Source organism: Pyrgilauda ruficollis, unplaced genomic scaffold (assembly GCF_017590135.1).
Source record: "Pyrgilauda ruficollis isolate IOZ18807 unplaced genomic scaffold, ASM1759013v1 scaffold43, whole genome shotgun sequence".
NCBI classification, from domain to species: Eukaryota; Metazoa; Chordata; class Aves; order Passeriformes; family Passeridae; genus Pyrgilauda; species Pyrgilauda ruficollis.
The window spans coordinates 7,393,706-7,415,620 of NW_024525823.1; the positions used below are offsets into that span (position 1 = coordinate 7,393,706).

Below are 21,915 nucleotides of genomic sequence, written 5' to 3' on the forward strand. Positions count from 1 at the left end.
TGAGGCGGGATCCCGGGGCCGCGGCGCTCCCGCCGCGGTGCCCCGACGGGCGGGCTGCCCGCAGAGGATGCGGCCGCGAGCGGGGTGCTGGCGGCTCGCCCCGACAGCAGCCCGCTGGTGCTGGTCGTGGTGATGGTGGTCGCCCTGTCTGCTTTGCTTTTTTTTTTTTTTTTTTTTTTTTTTTTTAAGAGGGAGATTAAGGAAAGTTTTGTGTCTTTCCTGTTGCTGTGTACAGGCGGTGAGGGCTATTGACTCTGGGGGCAGAGTACACGCTGGAGCGGAGTTGGCTTTTGTGATGTACCAGCACATAAGTAGGGAAAGAGAGAGGGAGAGAGAGAAAGCAAAAGGAAAAATATTTATAAAGTGTGTGGGTTTTGTTTTGCCTTTTTTTTTTTTAAAGTTATGGTAACACTAGAGGTAACTTATGCTGGAAACGAGCAGAATTGCTTTTATGTATGGTCAGTCTCAAAGCTCAAATACAGAACGACTTTATTATTTTTGTCAAGGAAACCCCCAGTTTTTTGCCCATGTGTTCCTCAAAGGCAGTAGAGGGAAATTCGGGTTTTGACATTTCTTCATAAAGTTAATCAAAGCATGGAGTTATTGGCTGTTCAGCCCCTGGAATGCTTGGTTTGTGATTCCTGCGTTTCCAGTGTATGAGAGCACCGTCTACTGATAGCCCAGCATTTTCTGTCCAGCACTGCGACAGTGAGCAGCTAAGAGTACTACCGTTTTAATAAGTCAGGGGGGAAAAAAAAAATAATTTGGTTTTGTGGCTTGTTTACTCAGCGCGTGCAAAAGCACGTTGCAGGCAGGCAGGGTTTGACCCTCAAGAAAGAGTCTTATAAGGCCTACCAGGAGCCAGAACTGCACGTAAAGCACATTTGAAGTGATTTCCAGAACTGCTTTTTTTTTTTTTTTTTTCTTCTCTTTTTCCTGTTCATCTGTCAGCGTCTGTTGGATGCCAAAATGTCACGTACTTGCAGCTGTACAGAAATGCAGGTGCTGCTTGACGCCGACGCTGTTTGCAGAAGGAAATCCCGGCAAGGTTCAGTTGCTGCTGAGGGCCGATACTAGCGGCATCTGACGCTGAGTTTTTGTATGGATGGCTGAAGGTGAATTTGCCAGCAAGTTCAATGCTTTTACAGAGAAATTAAATTTTCTCTTTGAATCTACCTAGGTTTGGACCAGGTGATAACTTTCAGTATACAAATTGGTCAGAAATACTGTATAGATGAAACATTTCTGGCAGTTTCTGTACTAGCAGCCCTGTCTTATATTTTGGTGCCTGAGTAGGACTTGCTGCTAGGACTTGAAGTGCGGCTGTATGATTTTTACCTTCCAAATGAAACACAGGAGAGGAAGCATTTAGTTGACAGACTTGTCTCAGACTGGGGAAAATACAAACACAAAGTTTATCTCTGGCGTAGCTAGTTGAAGACAAGGCTTTTAAAACCACACATTCTTTTTACAGCTTTTGTGTCTGTATTAGGTGTTGAATTTTGATCTGACTTTACAAGTGTGACGCAGAGTGTGATAAAGGGTTACATCTTCCAGTGACAGCCTGTGCCTTCATGAGTTGTTTGGTTTCACACAGAAGCAGTGGCTTTAGATGTCAGTTCTTATGACAAATCTAGCATTTTTATCTGGTACTTTGAATTTTCAGTAAATTCTCAGTATCTGATTCAGATGAAGATTTAGCTAACAATGGGGCTGACACTGTTTTGAATTTGGTGGCAAAACTCCTTTTCACTTTTGCAGAAGCAGAATCTGGGCCATAATATGAAGTGCTTACATTGATTAGTATCCTTAATACCGTCACAGTTTTTCTGACAATTTATGCTGTTAATTTGATATTGATTCCTTTGCTGAGCAGCATTAAGTGGTACTTGGAGCTAATTAAAATGTTAAAAACTTGGATCCCTTGAGATTCTTCTGTTTTAATTTAGTTCAGAAGTTTCTCACAAGCCTTTAGGATGACCTTTCTCAGGAGATGCTGGCACACTGGTAGCAGCAAATTCTGCCTCTAATGATTGTGAGCGGTCTCTGAAGTTAGGGTAAGGCATTTGGTCACGCTAAAGGTGGGTGCTGTTGTGTGTGGGTGTAGGGGCATACTGGAAGGAGCAAAGGGGAGGTCAGGAGCTAATCATCTGCCAGGCATCTAAAACTGGAAAATGTAATTCCTTAGCAAGGCTAGGATTTCTTTTTCAAGTGCGTATATGTTCAGAAGAGGACTACTTCAGTTTCTTGGCTGGAGAGTAGCTTAGTTTGTGCAGAGGCAACACTGTTATACGGGGACTCCATCTTAGTCTCCTGATGTTAAAACACATTATATCTTAATTGTCATCTTTGTTTCCTTCACAGGTAATGAATACAACTCTTCAGGAATTAATGTCAGCTTTTCACATTAGACTTCTTCAGATTGCTAGTTACACCGAGACTTTAAATGAACAGAAGATACTTCTGTGTTAGAAGGCTTTCATCATAATTTAGGATATTTTTACACAGCTAAGTTAATTGTTGAAGGCAGTAAACCCGTTTAACAATATTCTGCTCTGCCAGTGAGTGAGAAAATTGTTATTTTAAACAAAGGGAAAAAGATACCTTGGTCTTATTGCCTTATGTATTATTGTATATGAAATATTAATACGGTTTCCAGCGAGATGTGCTGAACACCATAATCCGTAAACATAGCCAGGATTATTCTCCTCAAACAATGATTTTAAGAGCTATAAATTAAAGTTACAACTATCACTTTTTTTTTTTCTTTCCCTGCCTAGGGCATTAAAGCAGAAGTGAATATTTCAGATGTGGTTAGGAAGGCATATATTACGTTTCCGGTAATTTGGATAAGGTTTGCCCAATACACCCCCCAACAATCTCCTTTGCTTCCCCCTCCCCCTGGCCCTGGTGGGACATTGGCTAACCTAATAGTGCCTGGAGCTGACTAGGGCAGTAGTGTACGGTGCAGTGATGCAGAGGTGCCACACTCCAGACACTCCTGTGTGCCACGGGCTGCCCCGGTTGGTACAATCCCATACACTTCCAAACCACTGGAGAGGGTTTCCATGCATGTTCCTGTATTGGCTTCTGTCTTGAATACTTAGGAAAGGTCGGTATTACGTTCATCATTACCGGAGGGGGGAACAGATACAAGGGTGAGCTGGTTTCACCCTTGTGAAATTCACTGTGCCAGGCAACTGTTCCAGGTACTTCCACAGAGCTCCTTGATGACTAGATCTTTCCTCATTCAGGTATCTGTTACCCAATTGAAGTCCTGCAGTCACAAAACTACTGTGCTGACTTAAAAACCAAGTTTTATCTCGCAAGTATTTAAGGTGAAGCATTCACTTCCCTCAATAATCTTGAAATAGGAAACTGGAAAACCTTTTGATTCGTGTGCGTAGTAGAGATGCCCAGTTTCACTACAGCTTAAGTAATTCCATACCTCTTCCCACAATGTTATTTTGTAATTTCTTGCAGCACTATCTTGTGAAACAGTCTTTTCTACATGGAGAGTACACTAGGGGGACTATTTTCCTCTTTGTTAAGCGATATGGCAAGACTATGAATCTTGTCCTTTATACAGAGATACCAGCAAATCCCAAATTCAAATGTAGCTGATTTGCTTTGAATTGTTTTTCATATCAGAAGCCTATTCTGTTTTCCACCTGTTTTATTCATCTTCCCCATAGAAGATAAACACTAGCTGCTGGGGTATGTACTTTGAAGGGGACGTTTTTGTAAACTTTGTACATTTCTTATCATGTTTCATTGGCCAGTATGTACCAAAGGGCTGCAGTCCCTTCAGTGTAGCAAATGCATGAGTCTCTTCTCTAATTACTGAGACTTGAAAAGGCTTGAGAAATTTGCCAGTGATGTAGACAGATGTCTAAATCTGTTAGCCAGATGCTGATAACGCAAGATGTGTCGGACTCTTTTTATCATCTTGCAAAGATGTGAGGAGGAAGTAACACTATTCTCTTTCTTCTTCTCCTTCCTTGGATTGACACACAATGACTTTATCAGGAGTGGCAACGTAAAACTGGAGTCTGTGTCAGTTTCTTTTTTTCCTCTATTGACCTATAGACTTCTTTTTATTTCTTTAAAGGTTCTGTTTCCCAATTAACTCCTAGTAGGAATATTTTTTTCAGCCTTCTATTATATTTTTTTAAGTATATTTTTGTGTTGCCTTATTCATCTCTACAGAAGGGTTCAAGTTACAAGCTGCAGCCTGATTATTTTAAGTTTTGACCTACCAAGGAGAGCATGGATTTAAGCATGTGAATGGATCCTTGGGACTTCACTGGGATTACTTGTGTGCTTAAACTTGCTGCTTAAGCATCTTACCTGATCAAAGCCTTACTATGTTTGCTTTAACAAAATACTCAGAAACATTTGTAAGTGACTTTTGTGCTGAGCAGTGTAAAGAGATGTGTGGTTCCAGTGGTTGAAACCACTAGATAACAAATGTCTTGCATCAAAGAGGAGTATACTGCAGTAGCACAATAACAAATGACTTTTTAAACTTTCCAGAAGAAACCATATGTAGATATTAGCACATATTGTTATTTCATATCTGTAATGTACATCAGAGATCTCACTTTTCCCCGGCTCATGGAGGCAGGTGACAGCTGTTAGAGCAGTCAGAGTAAGTAGCTCTCTCAGAGTCACTCACATTGTTCGGTCCACAGTGTGACAGTGAGGAGCACCTCTACTGAAGGACTTGTTAAATGCAGACATAAACACATCACCTTGGTGAATGTCTTCAGCTGGTAAGAATCACAGGCTCTGCTAAACTCAACTTTTGATGTGGATGGAAAACTTCCAATCAGTGATGGTGTGGTATTGCTGGATAGTTATCACCGCCAGGTAGACTGCATGATAAAAGCTGGAATCAATGTCCCTCCATTGTTCAGAGACAGAAGGTTACCTAAAACAGTCATGCAGCTATTGACATTGTCTATAATAGATTAATTAGTGTCAATATTTATACATATTTAAAATTTGAGCATATTTAAAATAGGAAGCTTGAGAGTCAGAGGTTGGCTTCTCTTACCTGTGTGTTTGAAAGTACACAGTTAATGCCAGTAAAAATTAAATCACCTTAGTGGCAGCTATATCTGATGTATTGTACTGGCTTGAACAAACACTGTTTGAGACTATGAGGCTGGGGAGGAGAAATGTCCTGGCACTCCTGCCCTGGGACATCCTGCCTGTGCTTGGTGTTGTCCTGGTGAAGCGACCGGTGTCTTACTCTCGAGGCCATTTTGTATTCGGGTCATTTTGGTGGTGCTACACTACTTTGCTGTAATCCTGGGAGATTAGGGGAGGCTGGGCACGTGCTGGTGCATTTAGAAAGGCGAGTGATTAGGGTTAGCTGTGTGGTTTTGTGAAAGCTCTTTGTGCTGATGTGGACAAAGTAGCAGCCCGGAGTGGAAGGTAGGCAGTTCTGGGGCAGCCCCCCTGCACCCTCCTGCAGTGGCTGGGTGGGTTTCAGCCAGCTCGCCTGGGATGGACGGGGTGAACAAGTGTGAAACCACCCCAGAAAACCACAGTGGGTGTGCTGGCTTCAGAGGGAGCCGAGGGGATTGCCTTGGAGATAGGGAAAACTGAGGATAAGCAGCCAAAGCATTTCTCTAGGTGGCAGCCTCCTAAAGGTGCCCTACTAGATTTTTAGCAGCCAGCTATTTTGCGTGGAAGTATGGAAAATCTTTTGTGAGGATTGTTTCTTATTTGCAATGCAATTAAAGTCAGTCTTGGTGTAGTGGCGAATTGCCAAACGAGAAACTGAAAGTGTTTCCTAATGCAAGTTGCTACTTAGACTAAAGTCTCTGCATGTTCTTGTTTCTCTCTCACTTTTTAAGAAAGCCGTACTACTTTGTCTGTCACAGAAAATGTGCCCGAGGGCAGCATTACAAAATGGCAATATTAGTTTGCATTAGAGGCAAGGGGCCCTCCTCGTTTGGGGGTACTCTGTCTGGAAAAGGGCAGGCTCTGAACATCCATTTGTTCCCCTTGCCATGGAAAACTGCTATTCTCAAATTGGCTCTGGAAAGGGGCACAGCTTGGCCAGGCCCTGGAACGGAAGGTGCATCCAGGTCCTGCACATAGCGACGATCCCGATAAAGGCCTGGCCGATAGCAGCACTCAGGGAGCTGCAGGGGTTTTTTGGATGTGGCTTTTCTTGGGACTGACAATATGTGCGTAGCGCAGCGGTTCAGGAGCAAAATGAAGTGTTCGAGTAATGTGCATAGTCATGCAGTTTTCTGTACTGCTGGCTCAGCACACCATGAGTTAAGTGAAGATTATGCTTAACCTTTTATTTGCTCTTCTTTTTGTGCTTCTACAAACTCAGATTGTTCTGTTACAATTTCCTGAGCATTGCCACACACCAAGCTTGGAAAATGAGGTGCATTTAGCCAATTTATGGCCTGACATATGTTAATTAACATTAATTACCTGCTTGAATAGTCCATTTAGCACTTATTATTAAAAAGTGGCTTGTCTACAGAAGGGGATTTTCCTTCAGAGTGAGATGTTTTGTTCTAACTTGCTTCAGATGAAGTCAGGTTGGGGTATCCTGTGCTTCTCTGCATGGCTGTACCAGCTTCCTGATGTTCTAGTTGTGCGTGTGGGATACAGTTGTACCACTGATAGGCACCAACTCCTTACCTGTGTGTATTTGGCATTTATTTGACAACAGCTTAGCTTCCCATGCAAATTAGCATGTTTTCAAGCATTTTCTGCTAGTGGTGGGTACAGCTCTTGCTCGTCTGCTTGAGGCAGCAGAGAAGGAGCCGTGCTTCTCAGTCTGCTAGGAACTGCAGGGGTATCTGGAGTCCTGTGGTGATGTGATCTCAGCCCCTTTGGGGTGAAGGAGTAGGAAAAGCTCACGTGTGCAAGGCTGGAGAGGGGATGTAGGAGTTGCTGGGGCACACCATGGTGCCTTGCAGGGAGGTCATCTTCTGCTCTGTGTGGAGGAGGATGATGGACCTTAGGGCTCCTGCAGCCATTGAGAACAGGCCCCTGCTGGAGCAGAGTGTAATCTCCAACAACAGCAGGAGTCTTGCTGTATTCTTCAACTACATTATCCAGGTTATCTCCTGGGCAGTGTGTTGGGTAAGGGTTATCACAGGTGATTGGTCTAGAACCTGTGAGGGGATTAAGAGCCAGAGAGGACTTCTTCGATTTCCAAATACCAGTATTTAAAAAAAAAATAAAATTCTGTGCCTCAATTCCCCATATCCCAGTTTCTCATTCCTGTCTTGGGAGACTCCAGGGATGTTACATCCTACTTCACCTTCTCCATCCTTCCCACTTGTAACACCAGTGGGAGGGTTGCATGTGGCACTTCCATGAGAGGTGGAGGGCTGGCTTGTAGCTGGCAGTTTTGGTTGGGGATACAGCTAAAAGATGATTCGTCTACAGGACTGGTGAAAAGCAATGCCAGCGCAGTGTGAGGAGTTGGGAACAAGTGAGTGATTGCATCAGTGCTCTGCCTCATCCCTGGTGTGAGATAGCAAGGGAGCTATCTTCCAGTAGGGCTGAAGAAGAGCATTGCTTTTTGCCAGAGTGGTTTCTCCTGCTGGTGTGCTTGGCTGTGAGGTTCAGGAGGAGCCCCTCTTGCCCTGCAAAGCCAGAGTCCCTTTCTTTGGGCCACCCACCTTGCACATTTGCTCAAAGATTGATATGATTTTGCAGGGAATTTGAGGGATTTTGGGAGTTAGTAGCATTGATGTGTGTTAATAACTGTGTGTGTCCTACCTGGACTTTGCTTACTGGGGCAATTTTCTTTATCTGTATGCTGGTACCTATTAAAAATAAAGGCTATTTAAATACTTTTTCAAATACCTTCTTAAGATTTCACAGACAGAGAAATATCCTTCTGTGGATTTGTACTAGTAAAGAAATGCCTTGTGAAAATTAGCTCTTGCAACAGATTTGTGCTAACAAATTAAATGGATTGCTTGCTCTATCACAACATGCTACGTACTTTACAGCTGAATTATGGAATGCTGGGTTTCACATGAAAATGTTTATTTGGCAGGGTATTATTTTGCTTTTCTTTATTATTTTTCCCCTGATGGTGAAGTTTCCACCCACTGCATGTAAAGAGAGGTGTGAGGATGGTGCATGCTGGTACAGAAGGGTAGAGGCAGCCCACGGACCACTGTTGGAGGAACTGGTGGAGGAAGGACCACTGGAAGAGAGGATGATGCCGTGTGGCGCTGACATCTTGTTGTCAGGGCCCTTGCAGCGTGTGCCTCCAGTTTTGGGGGTCAGGAGGCTGTGGGTGCAGGGCTCTGCCTGTGCAGCCTGGGGCTGCCGTGCACCTGCGTGCTGCCCGTGGTCAGGTGCATTTCCATGGGGTGAGTCACTGGATCATGCCACTCCTGCGTCCCTTCACCCACTGCCCGTGCCGAGGTGAAGGGTGGGTCCGTGCTGACGTCTCCACGCCAAGACCCAGTTGAGAGCTCTGGAATGAGGGCAGGAGGGAGGAGTGCTGCCAAAGAAGCCATTTTTCTCCTTTGACACCTACCTCTCAGGCTGCCTTCACACTCTGTGTTGTGCTGTGGGTCTGCCTGGGCGCTCCTCATAACCCAGTCCTCAGCCCTGCAGTGTCTTCAGGCCAGCCTGACTCCCCATCCCTGGCCTTCCAGTTCTTTGTCTCTCTCTAGGGAGCAGCGGAGGCCATGGCACTCCCGGGACTCTGATCAGTGGGTGGGACTCAGTGCTAGGAAAGAGTTTCCAGCAGGTTTGCTGGCTCCTGAGCCACGTGAGCAGAAAAGGGCAGGTCTGGGCTTCTTGCCAGGACTTGAACGCGGAGGTAACATCTGCTTATCCCAGCCCTAGAGGAGTGGGAGACCACAGATAAGTCGGAAGACTGATGAGGACAGACTGCTGTGGGAGGATAGATAGAGGAACACCCAAAAACATGAGGATCTGTCTGCTGGGGCTTTGCTCTGCGTCCTGGCTGTTGTGACTGCTCAGTGGGGAGTGGGAATGAAGAAGAGTTTTCATGGATTTAGGTTTATGGCAGTGCAACTTTCATGGGTAGATGAAGTAAAGAGGGCAGGTCTGAGTCTCATCCCTGCTAAAGGCCGTGTCAAGGCAGGAACACCCATTTGCATTAGTGCTAGACAGACTCAAGCCAGCAGTGCCAGAATCCTGGTTGCAGCTGAGCCTGAGCCCTTGTGAGGACTGAGTATGACCAGGGAGCATTAGTAACAGTGTCATACTTAAGTAAACAAAGCTTTGTTTAAGAATGCATTAATTACCAAGTAATATCTAATACAAGCTGCTTTCCTAGTCTAGACAGTCAGCACCTCTGATTCTGGAGACCATTTGCCCTTATAACGTAGTGTTTTCTCATGCTGTATCATGTTGGTTTCTATGCTTTTTCCAAAATAGGATGCAGAAGAATAAATGTATTATTCTAAAGAAATAATTTTAGGACATAGGCCGAACTCCAGGGCCATATTTGTTTTGTCTAGAATGTGCACTGAATTGTCTTGATATGTACTCACATAGCAGTGCATTTAAATCCTGCTGTATCTGGGGTTTTTTCTCTCCACGCTATCTCTTCAAACACCTATTGCAGCTCTCCAAAGACACATTGTGACCAAGGTTAACCCCACTTTCTTACTTGAAATTTGCAGTGTAAACATACCTTTAAATGTGAGACTTAATCCAGATCAAAAGTTTCCGACTTTATGTGAACCCCAATCTTGTGTAAATATATTTGCTAATACTTCATGGAGGATTTACCAGTTTCACGTATTAAGTTCTAGATATGCTTTAGTAAATAAAATTCGGCATCTGACAAGTGAGAACAGTGCTCAAGGAAGAATGTCTTATTGTGAGTGTTTCACAGGCTCTCACATTATCAGCACTTTTGCTGACTGGTTTTGTGCAGAGAGCAGTGATGTGGTTTCCTGAAAGCCTATAACTTACTGTTTGTTCTGCACAACTGCTCTGGACCTTGACTAATTTTCAGAGAATGTTTTTTTTCAGGAATTTGTACAAGAAGGTGACGCCAGTTCAAGTCGTGTCCTGAGATGCTTGTAAGCCGAGACATGTGGAACTGCTGTCTCTGTTTTTGTGCAACATGATCTATTGTGCCTGAGAGTTTCAGTGTATGGGGGAACTCAAAACCGTTTGTGTGAGACGTCAGGTTTCAGAGTGAATGGTGCTTCTTTAAGTATGCATCAAGACCTACAATGGGAGGCTGCTGACCCTTCTGTGCCTTTGTAGGACAAGAACATTGGCACTGATAATGATGCTGCCACTGAGGAGCTGTAAAAACTCTGAAGCATTTTTTGAATTCGAAGCCTCAGCCCAGTATAAGTGGGCTACATCTAAAATCTTCGATTTGCAAATGGAAGTCATGTCAGAGCTCTGCGTGAATTGGGCCAGAGGTTTCCAGCCTAGTTTGTGCAGCAGCCAAAAGCTCCGACCTCGTATTATGTTCATCATGATGTTGACAGTGTGATTTTCACTTCCCATGGCATGTTGAGATTTATTTCTTACCCCAGTGCTCTTGCATCCTGATTCATGCACGGCAAAAATACTTCTCATTAAAATGTGCTAGAAGGTTTGCATGCTTGGGGTAGGAGAGAAATCTTTTATGAGGAACTGTACTATGTAAAGCTATGGGGAAGGGTGCTGTGGTGCTTAGGAGGGTATTTGAAAATCAATAGTGAGGCCATTTTCCATACAAAGAAGAGGGGAAGTGAGTAGTCCATAAGGTAGTGGCATACGGGACTGGGAGGAGGAAGGATTCTGTGAGCTAGCAGTAGGGTGTAAATCAACCTGATGTATGTTCATGGGCACCTGATGTCTACTGGGCCTAGTGGGGTAGCTCAAAGCAGGTGGGAGAAGCATATTGTTTACCTAATTAGAAACATAAATAAAATCTTTTCAACATTCTTCTAAATTAAAATGCATTTGAAGCATATGTCAGACTTCTCTTATCCAGGAAAGATCTCTTAAAACCCCGCCGTTCCTCATGGAGGCTGTTTCTAGCCCGGTTTCTGCGGGGCTCTGCCAGGTAACAAGTGCTCTTGGTTGGAAGGTGGAGTGGGATGTGCATTAGCAGTTGGAGGATGCTGGGGTTCTTCCCTGAGTGCACCTGTACTCCTTTTTAATCAGAGGGAAAAGGCCTATTGTTTGAGATGATAGACCAGGAAATTGGAATAACAGAAGAAAATTATAATTGTTGAAATAATTGAAGACAGGATTTTACCTTTGTATTTATTGAGGAGTTGGTGATGGTGGGAAGCAGGGCCTGGGCTGCAGTACAGTCAGAGCAGCTTCATCTCTCCAGTGTATTTTAGACACCAAGGAGACAAAGATGATGCTAATTGCAAGAGAAACTACTTAACTGCTTTGTATTATGTGTGAAATGAAGGGGGAATAACGCCAATTGAATGACCTATTTTGACTTTCTCAGTATAATATGTTTAATGTTTTAGACTTTTTCTGGACAATGAATTATAATTTTATCAAATCCTCCTGGAAATTAATATGTTGCTGGGCAAAGTTATTTTATCCTCACAGTTTTAACTGCAAAGTTACATCTTGCTATTTAACTTGGTGGCAGGAGTTTTCTCTTCCAGCTGGAAAGGGCTTTTGCCATGCAACACAGCAACAGTAGTACTTTTTGTTTTATACAAAATAGGGACCTGTCAGGAGGAATATAAAATAGGGCACTGAAGTAGTCTAATTTAGAAGGAGAAAGGGCATAAATCTCCACCTCTCTCTGATGACAGAAGGCCAAAGTACAGCAGAAATGTTTCCCTGCTTGTAAAATGCCAGATGCCAAATGTAAAATACCAGAGAGGTTGTGTTGTTAAAGGCACAGCTGTATCTAGCCTCCTTATTAGTTTTTCAGCCTCATTTTCAGTATGTAAGGGGGTTCTTAGACAACGAAGCAGCTCTGTTAGGGTCTTCTCAGCTTATTGTGCAGTTACAGAAATTATTTGCTGTTTTGGACCAGTGTCAGGCAGAATAATACTGAATAAGTCCCAGATGAATGTGGGTGGTGAAAGGAGAAAAATAATTTCAAATAAAGAGGGGCATTATCAGCTGAGCAGCCAGTGTTGATCCTATGGTGCTGAAAAATGAAAGCAGGAAAAAGGCACTTTTTTATGAAGAATGGAAATTTTAGCTGAAAAGTCTGTTCTGACCAGAGTTTGGTATTCTACTTAAAACTTGCAGCAAATTAGCATTGGTGTAGCAGTGCTGTGAAGCACTGAGAGGGAGAACAGAAGTAGGAACTCCAAAAGTAGAAGCCTCCAAAACTTGAGAGAGTCTTCAGATTCCCTGTCCATTTTGGACAACATGACCTGTAGTGTCACTTGCATCTGCTGGATCCAAGAGTATAAATAGTGAAAAGAACACTGATTTGGCCAGGATGAAATGTTCATTTTGGGTTTTTCCAACAGCTGTGTCAGGACTTAACCCTGGCAAAAGCTTCTCACATGTCATTTCTATTCAGGCTTGTACTAAGCATGTCAAATGACAATGTTCTCTAATTGAAAGTAAGAAAAGAGGGAAAAAGTAGTAAATTGGGAAATAGTGTGTATTTCATATCTTCTCAGCCTGAAGGAAAAACACTGCTTGAATTGTATGATAGCAGTTGTTTGAGAAATTAAGTATGGATTTCCTTCAATTGTAGTTGAATCATGACATCTTACTAAATTTATCCAGCTTTGAGTGCCTGCTTTCTGGTTTTACATTTTTTTTGGTGCTTGTTGGTTGTGTTTGGTTTAAAAAACAAAAAAACAAACAAACAAAAAAAAACCAGCTTTTCATTGCCACAGAGGTGGTATTTTCCTTATTTTTTACAAGAAATTGTATCAGGTATCAGACTACAAAGTCTTCTAGGTGATTACAGACTTATGGGGGTCAGCAGCTTTCTCCCTAGAAGTGAGTGGGTTTGAGCAATGCCAGTGATGATTTCTCCCTATTTTCTAGGAGCTGCCAGGGAGATTTTGCATGGTTTGACCACAAACTGTAGATCACTGGAGTATCTCTGTGGATAGTTCTCACTGTTTGGTAAAGGGCCAAGCAGAAGTACCATATAAGAGCATTCTTTATTTACCCAAAAATCTACACGGAAAAAAAAGTATCAATATAAAAGTCAAGCACTTGGGAAGTACAAAATGTCAGAAATACAGTTGCCTCTAATACTTGAAATTACTTCTCATGCCAGCTATGACGCTGTTATTAGTAAGGAGCTCACAGGCTCTGTCCACCCCCGCTCTCCTTGGTGGGCTGGATCCTTCAAGGGGTGCTCAGGGTTTCAGCTCATCCCCTGTGCTCCCTGTGTGGGCCCTGTGCCATAGCTGTTGCACTTGGCTCTGAGTAAAGAAATACGCCCTTCCGGGTGTACTTGTCTGTGTCTTTTGCCTCCTCAGTATCCAGGGGCTTCCACTGTCCCAGCACCAGATGTTCTCCCCTCCCCAAGCTCCTTGCTATGTTCTCTCATCCCAGTCTCTTTTTCTGTGATTCCGTCTTGCTCCATGCATCCCTCCTTCCTTTTCCTGTGACCTTCCCCACCTCCGCCCACCACCACTAGTTTTCATATCTGTTCTGCTTGACCAACTTGTCTGGATTTTTTGTCCAGCTCCCCATTCCACATTTCCCCCTGCCTCAGGACTGTGTATTTCCTGTGTCTTGCTTGCCTATCCTGGACCACTTATCCTGTTTCTAATTCCAGTTTCAGTTCAGGTTTGCAAAGTTATTAGTGCTGAGGAACAAACAGGGTTTTATGTGGGAAGTGTTGGACAATACAAGGTGTAGGTGGGGCTCACAGCACCACCTATAATTTAGAACACTGTTTATATTTTTAACTGATCCACCCTTAGGTAAGCAGTCCTGGTGCTGTCAATGTGCAAATCCTTACCCATTGGGATAATCCTGTTCCTTCTGCCGATACTGGGTACTGAGAGGTTGCTCATTTGTGTAAGAGATGGAGGATCCTGCCTCAGAGAGACTTGGATGTCTTTAGTTCTCTCTGGCCTGACCTAGACACCAAACAGCATCTGAAATTCTGCAGTTCACAGGGCTACTGAGCTGTCCCTAAAGTATTTAATGGTTTAGGTAGTAATTGCTCTTATTTCCATGGTGAGGGGCTGTTCCTTTTTCCTTCCATATTTGTGAAAAGAGAGGAGACATTCAAGTTCCTCACTGAAAAAATAGAAGCCTTGAAAGTGTACAGTCCATAGTCATAGTCATTCTGTGTCCTCCAGTAAGGACCCTCTGACTTGATGAATAGAAACAGACTTGAAAATACAGTGATATAGCTGACCTTTTCTAATATTGCTTCATGGTTTTTTGTACCTTCTGCCTCTGATGCTGACTTCATGCCTGGTCTTTAATGGTTCTGGAAAAATGCCTTCACATCTAGGGAAGCTGATGACAGTGGTTTTGTTATCAGAATTAGATTGAGAAACTCATACTGAAATGTGGTGCTAGCTAGTCCAAGTAATTTATTGGTGTGAATAACCCTGTATTGACCTGTTAAAGAGCTTGGGCATGGAGTGTGTCATCCATGAGTCTCTTGTTCCTTCATGATAAAAGTTCGAAACTTTAATCAGGTTAACAGGGTGTCCTGTCCTCTTTCCATTGCAATAAAGTGTATGCAAGCACACATTGCAACAAACAGTGCAAAGGCAAATCTAGCACGCCCTGCTTCTTCCCCTACAGTTTGTTCTCTGCCACTGCTCCCTGAGCCACTCTGGCAGGGTGGTTGGCTGAGGGATTTACTTGTGGTGGCTGATGCCTTTCAGGTGCAGTGCTTCAGTTTCCCAGGCTATTGATAATGGCTGTTTAGACACAGCTCTCTGGGTCATGACGTATGGGGATTTTCTGATGGTTGTGGTGACCTTGGGGGGAGAATTAGAGTGGATGTAATGTTCCCCAAGAATTGGAGACGCCTGTGCCATTGCACTGGTGCACATTGCTGAATCAATTACTAGCATTGGTAGGATTTTGCTTTAGGGGAACCTCACAGCTGTATCACAGTCTTATTAGTAGCATATTGTTAATTTGTTTTAATGCAGAGCCAGATATTTGCAGGGAGAAGGAACCTCAGTAGTTGGTTTCTGTGGAGTATTTTCACTATATGCAGCACTGATGCAGTGTATACCCCAGCATTCTTTCTCACTTTAGCTTTTGGGAAATTTTTATTTGCTCCTGTGTGGAAATAAATTTTTCCAGTATAAGACTGTCATCTTCAGGTGAGGAATTGCAGCATGGTGTCCCTACCTCTTCCAAAGCCATTAATGACAACTAAAACTCTTAGCATGAAGATTTTCTAACTTTCTTGTAATGTGTCACTTTGGTGACCCAGTCTACTGTGGTGTAGGCCTCTGGTGAGCTTTTGCAGAAAGCCTTCCCAACAAACCTGTGCAGACCTTGAACTAAATCCATACCACCAGCCTCTCCTGCACCCATTGCTGTAAGTTTACTGTGTTTGTAATTGATTGTCAATGTGCTGCATTTAATTCAAGGGCTGGTAGAGTTTTCCTCGAAATGCCTGTGTAGTGTTAAGCCAGTTAGGAGTTACAAATGTAAATATGTTTACAGAGAAAAGAGGAATGCATGAAAGCTGGCATTGCCTAAACAGCCAAAAGCGGTGTGATTTTATGCTAGAGGGACACTGAAAATGTAGGTTGCCAGTGTGTGCTTCCAGAAGTAAATCCCAACTAGAAGCGCTCGCAGTCCCTGCCTTCAAATGCACTGCCCATCTGCTGTAGCTGCTGAGGCAGCGTGGGGGAGAGGGCTCAAGAGTCCGTGGGCATCCTTGTGGAGTTTTGTAGGGAAGCTTGAAATGCCAGAGGGAAGCGTTGGCTGTGTCTGAAGGGCTCCTTGTTTTAGATTTTCCCAGGCAGGAGCAGTACAGCTGGCAATGAAGTGACTCCTAACGCCGGTGTTTCATAGCTGAAAGTTCAGCATTTTTCACAAGCTGTCTTCTTTGGGGTTGTGAGCGCGGGCACACGCACACCCCTCGCACACCCCCCGCACACCCCCCCAGCACATTGTTTACTTCCTCTCTAAGTTCTGGGACATTCAGTACTAAGGAGCATGATACGCTTGCATAAACACCCCAGCCAGATTTATCTCTCAAGCCTATCTTTCCTTTCCCATCTTGGAAAGTAATTAATCTGCAGCACACATTTTGTTCTTTGATTGCAGGGCGTTATTCTGTAATCATTTACAGTTTTGCAGAGCCGTAGCTCTGGCTTGGTGGAACATTTCTGTCATGCAGCCCGTGCTGTCGGCTGAAGCTTTAGCTGCGTAATGCAGAGGGAGCGTTACCCTGTGTCTCTGTGTCATGTTAAAACTCTTTTCTATTTACTTTGCCTGGTTTCTGCACATTCAAACACATTCAAATGTACACATTTAAAGTGCAGATAAGTGTCTGCAGCAACACATGCTGAGGACTGGTTTGTAGGTTTAGGAACAGCTTCAGTACTGCAGCGTGCTGGCTGCCAGCTGAGGTTTTCCTTTGCATTTATGGAGAGTAGAGGAGTTTAAGTAACTTTTGTTTTCCATGCTGCTGGTCATCTATTGAAGCCTGCATCAGTTAGAAATGGGCAATTTAGGTAGATACAAGAATTGTACATATATCTTAGTGTCTGTGAAAAAAAAGTGAAGAGATTGAAGTTGAATCAGAAAATCTGTCCTGTCTGTACTGCACTGAGGCTTCTCCATGGGCCCTTTGTGTATTTTGTTTGTTTGCTAGTGTGCAAGGAAAGTAGATGGAAGAGGTAACAACCTTGAATTAACATTTTGTGGGTTTGAGATAAGGCTGTTGAGCAGAGTTTTGTTTGATGCAACTCTCCGTGCTGTAAACCTCTTGCTTCAGTAGAAAGACATGAAAAGTAAGTAAAATACAAAGAAAACCATGTTACTTTGGGTTCTGACATTGTGGTAATTTTCTTTTTTGCAAAACAAATGTGCACTTTTTTGGCCTACAAAGGCCCTGAAGTGGATGGGCCTGGTCTAGTCACCTGTGCCAATGAGCATCTTTTTCCAAAGTCTCTCAGAAATCTGGCCCACAGCACGTCAGATAAAGCATTTTTCTGTCACCTTATGACAAACCAAAGTCCTGTAGTTACAAGACAGAGACCACAACAGCGATGTATTGTGTGCAGATACCCGAAAAAACTGAAGGCTTTGCAGGTGCAGCATGTCTGTTAAATGATCCAGAGGATCTCACTGAGATCCCAGGAAAGTTTTCTGTATTTTGCTGCTGGGAAGTCAAGACAAAAAAAAATCTTCAAACAGCCTTCCTTGTCAGTCTGGTCTTGAGGGCAGGACAAAGAAAGGGGGTTTTCTCTGACTGCAAATCCAGCAGTTGTTTTAAATGGGCAGGTGTCAAGAAGGGTACCCTGCTCTGCCTTGGGGATCTGACAGTGCCAGACCAGGGAGAGCAGCAGCTTCACTCCTCCAGCAACGGGCTTTGGAGCAGGAAGAATAGGCAGCACAGACCAGTAGTAGTGTGGTATTTCAGTTTAAACTCCTGTCCCCTGATTTCTCATGTATAGGGGTGTCTTGAACATCTGGTCACAAATGTCCTTTTCCCATCCTAGAATTGTAAATGCCTGAATTCTAAATAAAAGGGAATTTAAAAGCAAGGAGAAGGAGGGCTAAGGATCTTTGGAAGCAGCAGCTGTTTGGGGAAACTACCACATTGTGTAAGGAAAGGACAGATTCAGAGTGTGTGCGTGTATGAAGGTATCCAACTGCTTGGGTTGTGCTAAAACCTGGGATTAAGGTTCAGTTGGTGCAGCCAACTTTAAGCACTGGTAAGTGAGGGGAGGCGACTCCAAACGGGAGGCAGAGTGGAGTGCAGTGCTGCTGAAGTGCAGCCTTGCACACTAGTGCCTTTTGGCATGGCTTGTAGGCCCAGCTTCAGGACCACTGGGAGCTTCCTCTTACTGCACTTGGATACATGCCACAGGGTCATGGAGTCAGGGTTCAGCTTTGCTCACCCCAAATCCCTTATCACCTCAGAATGATTTGTAACAGTTGTATTTGTTTGTCTTTAACAGCGAGAGATGAACCCCTTTAATCTCTGTTGTTTATGTTACTGTTTATACAGAGTACAGCTGCCCACAAAAAGATTTCTAGGATGTACGGGGTTCAGTACAAAGGAGCTTCACACTGAAAACTTGAGGCCCCATTCCATAAGGCAGAAAGGAGCCTTTGCCTCAGTGTGGGTTAATTCTTTAATAGTCAGCTGAGTAGGCAGGATGATCATGGACAAGGAATGAGGCTGGTCAACTATGTCCAGAGTAACATTTCAGGGAGTAGGAGGGGTTTTGCTTGGCCCTCCAGCAGCATCAGAGCTAATGTCATGCTGAAGTTATGAATCATGCAAAACCTTTGGGGAGTAAAGAAGTTTTGGGCTTCAACACATTAAATTATGGAAGAATACATGCACTGAAAGCAAGGTCGTCTTGAGTGGAACACATGCCTCTAAGAAAGGGTTTGGGTAAGAACCAGGTGCTGAGAACATCTGTTGGAACATCCCAACCACTTACAGAGCTTCTGCTTGGAACTCAGTAAAAACTTTGTCTGCTCCTGTGTACAGCCTCCTCTGCACTGTAACTGTGGTGCTAATGCTTTACCTCCACTCTTGCCTGGTGCAAGGGGGGATGAAAACAGGGTGTGTTTGCTTTTCCAATCCATATGGGCGAGTTTAGAAGGTGATACTGTGGGTTTCAATGCAGAGAGGCCATCTTCCAGATGCAAAGATGGCTCTTTTTCTTGCATCATATCAGCAGAGAACCCCTGAACCGTGGAAGTGTCCCAGAAGGGTAGAAAAGTGTGCTAAATTGCATGCCACCATTTCAACCTATTTCAGTGCAACTGAAAAGCATGTGTGGTGTTCTTTACCCAAGAAGTTTGTTTTTAGACAGAGTAAGATCCACCATTGCTAGTGCTGCTGTTGTGCACCTGCACAGTTTTTGACAATGATGGCTGCACTTGGGGAAGATCTTTAGAAAGGACTTGGGCTGTGCAAGCCCTAGGAACATATGTTACAAACCCAGCAGAGACTGGAATGGGCAGTGGTGGTATTTGAGGGACCAGCAGATGACAGGCAGCTCCTCTTTACCACCACCCCCTAGCCAATTGCTGACTTTCAGTCCTTTCTTTTCCCTAATCTGTGAGGCATCAGATGTAAGTCCTGCTTATAGGTCACCCACAAGGGAAACTGGACATTAAATTCTAAACTTCTAACCAGGCTAACATTTTACTTCTTTATTACATGCTAGAGGCTAGTTCTGGTTTTGAAAGCACCTCCTGTGCAATGTAAAACAGGGCCCAGGGAAAGGAAATGAAATCAGAAATGGAGAAAAGTTATTTTAATCATAAATAGCTGTGGTAGGAAGGTAGATGTTTGTATGTGCAATAGTACAGTACCCACTGTGTGTATTTTAGGAGAACCTGAGAATAGCAGCTGTGCTGAAATACTTGACAGTGAAGTCAAATATAGTTTAGGTTAAAAAAAAAAAATTGGCTGGGGAGGGTGGATTTGCAGGGTGAAGCCTGTCGGTGCTATCTCTGCCGCGTGGCACAGAACAGCCTGTGACTCTGGCACTTGTTTGTGAACGCGCAGTTCCCGTAATGGGATACGTCCCGCTCCTATCAGTGTGGTATTGTGCCTGGGTGAATGCTCCCCACTTCCCAAATTTCCCCAAGAGCCACAGTCGGATGACAGCTTTGTTTCTCCAAAGGCTGCCTTTTCTGAAGTGTTGTTGGTTTTGCAGCCATTGGACCTGTTGAGCTTTAAATCTATAGAGCTCAGAAGAAGCAAAGCTGCAGGCACTAAAACTAGAGCTCTTGCTAATGTGCCAAGGTCAAAAGGATCAAAACCTAAATTAAACTTGTCCCTGAAATTTGACTGTGGATCACAAATTCAGGAAGTTGTACATGAAAATCGGTCTGGGCACTATTTCTTTCTCAAGAGTCCTTTCGCTAAAAATAATGTATTGCGCTATAGTTATAAATAATACGGGCTTTTTTTTTTTTTTTTCTTCCCCTGTCTACATAAATTGTTACTCTTGCCACAACGAAAGGAAAGGGAAAAGATAATAACATGAATCTGGTTGAACAAGTACGTAGCTTGCAGGTTTCAGCTAGAGTGTTTGCAGCTGCAGACGATGCTGAACCCTATGCTCATGCATTTAATTGTCAAAATGAAAAGAGGGTGCTCTGGAGGGATCAGCAGTGTTTTCTGTGTGCCCATCATTTGGGAACCCTTTTGAAAGCTCATACAAAGTGAGACCCACACAAAGTGGGTTTTTCCTGCACTGCCAAAATACAAAAAAAAAGATTTTTTTTTTGCTGGTAACTGAGTGGATTTTGTAAAATTGTGGTTGAACTATATGGTAGGATGTTTTGATGGACTGTGGTGTCCTACTAAAATGACAAGTAGTGGCTACAGATAGCTCTGCCATTATACAACGTGACACTTGGGCAGGTTTGCTGTGGGTAAGTAGTGGATAAAGCTGGATAAATGAACTTTTCTGCATGTTGGTTATGGCAGTGAGGTGCTCTTTGAAAGCCATGTGGACAACCTGGCTGTGGCCAGCAGCCTGGTAAGAGTACTTACCACATCTATTGCTGCTGCTGTGTTTACTCCAGGAAAGTTTTGTGTATTTTGCTGCTGAGATTTGTCAGTGACTTCTGGGGCCTTTTAGCAGCGTTCAGGTTTGTGGTGAATTGTAGATGTTATTGGATAGACTATCTAACTCACTTGCTCCAGGGAGGGCAATGATAATGGCCAGTGAAAGCTGTAATCCCAGGAGCCTAAGGGACAACGACAGGCAATAACGTGGCTGCCAAACTTTAAGCTTAATCACGACATCTTTCAGGTGGTGAGAATGTTACTTTCCTCAAATGAGGCCATGCTGAGGGACAAAGAAAGATCCTACAAAGCAGAGAAGCTTGGCACAGGCTCAGGGATTTATTGCACTGAAATTTGCTGTCACTTAAAAAAAGGGAAAAAAAAGCAGTGAGGCAGCTGCGTTATTTCACTGGCAGTGATGCAATGCCGGTGACACACCAGGACGGGAGGGACGAGCACGTTCTGTGACAGCACAGCATGTACGTGGTGTCACCCGAGAGTGCCCCACCAGCCAACAGATCCAACCAAGTGCCAGCACGTCGTCTAGGGCTTCATTTTCAAGCCAATATTTATACACAACAGCTGGAAGTATGTTTTTGGAAGTAACGCACCGTGACTGCACATGTTCAATTTCCAAAACACTCCCTTTTGCCCCTCCTATATTCTGTGCTTTAGGGGGTTTTAGACTTTTTTCCTAAATTTATTCTATTGCAGTGCAGTCAAGGCATTTACTAATTTTTCATTCACTTGTCGACTGCTCTAAAAGACTGAAAATCTCCCAGGAAAACGCCATGCTCTGATAAGACTGAAAACAGCAGAAATCTTGGTATTAATGTTTACTGCATCGTCCTGAAGATTTCTACTGCCCCCAAAAGTTAGTGATGGCAGTCAAAAAAGAATATTGTAATATTGAAAGGAAATATCCAAAAAGAAGAAACTTAAGCATTTTTTAAGGAAAAAATGCAAAAGGGGTGAGGAAGAAAGCTGCTGGTATATTAAGTGTGTGTGTGTTTGGTTAAGGAATTGAATGGGTAGCAAATACTTTTCCATGTGTGTGGAAAATATGAGTTGGCTTTTGCAATAGCATTTTATGGGAAGAAAGATCAAGGGTTCAGGAGCTGAAATACTTATTCATAAAGTGTAGGGAGCAAAGACAAGCTACTTGTTGTGCTTCTGCCCATTTGCTGTAAGTCCAATCTAGCTGAATCATTTCTAGGAATGGAGTGGGTAACTGGATTTCCAGCCTCCTCTCCGTCCTTGGCTCC

General features: G+C 43.7%; 1 protein-coding gene and 1 long non-coding RNA gene across 3 annotated transcripts in view; both read left to right on the forward strand.

Annotated features, from left to right (window-relative positions):
* The window catches only part of FOXO3 (forkhead box O3), an 88,934-nt gene that overhangs the window by 698 nt on the left and 66,321 nt on the right, over window positions 1–21,915 (forward strand). The window lies entirely within an intron of this gene.
* Window positions 9–2,758, forward strand: LOC121359217. The gene is made up of 2 exons (XR_005956013.1): window positions 9–1,115; window positions 2,365–2,758. It is a non-coding gene; the product is annotated as an uncharacterized LOC121359217 (long non-coding RNA).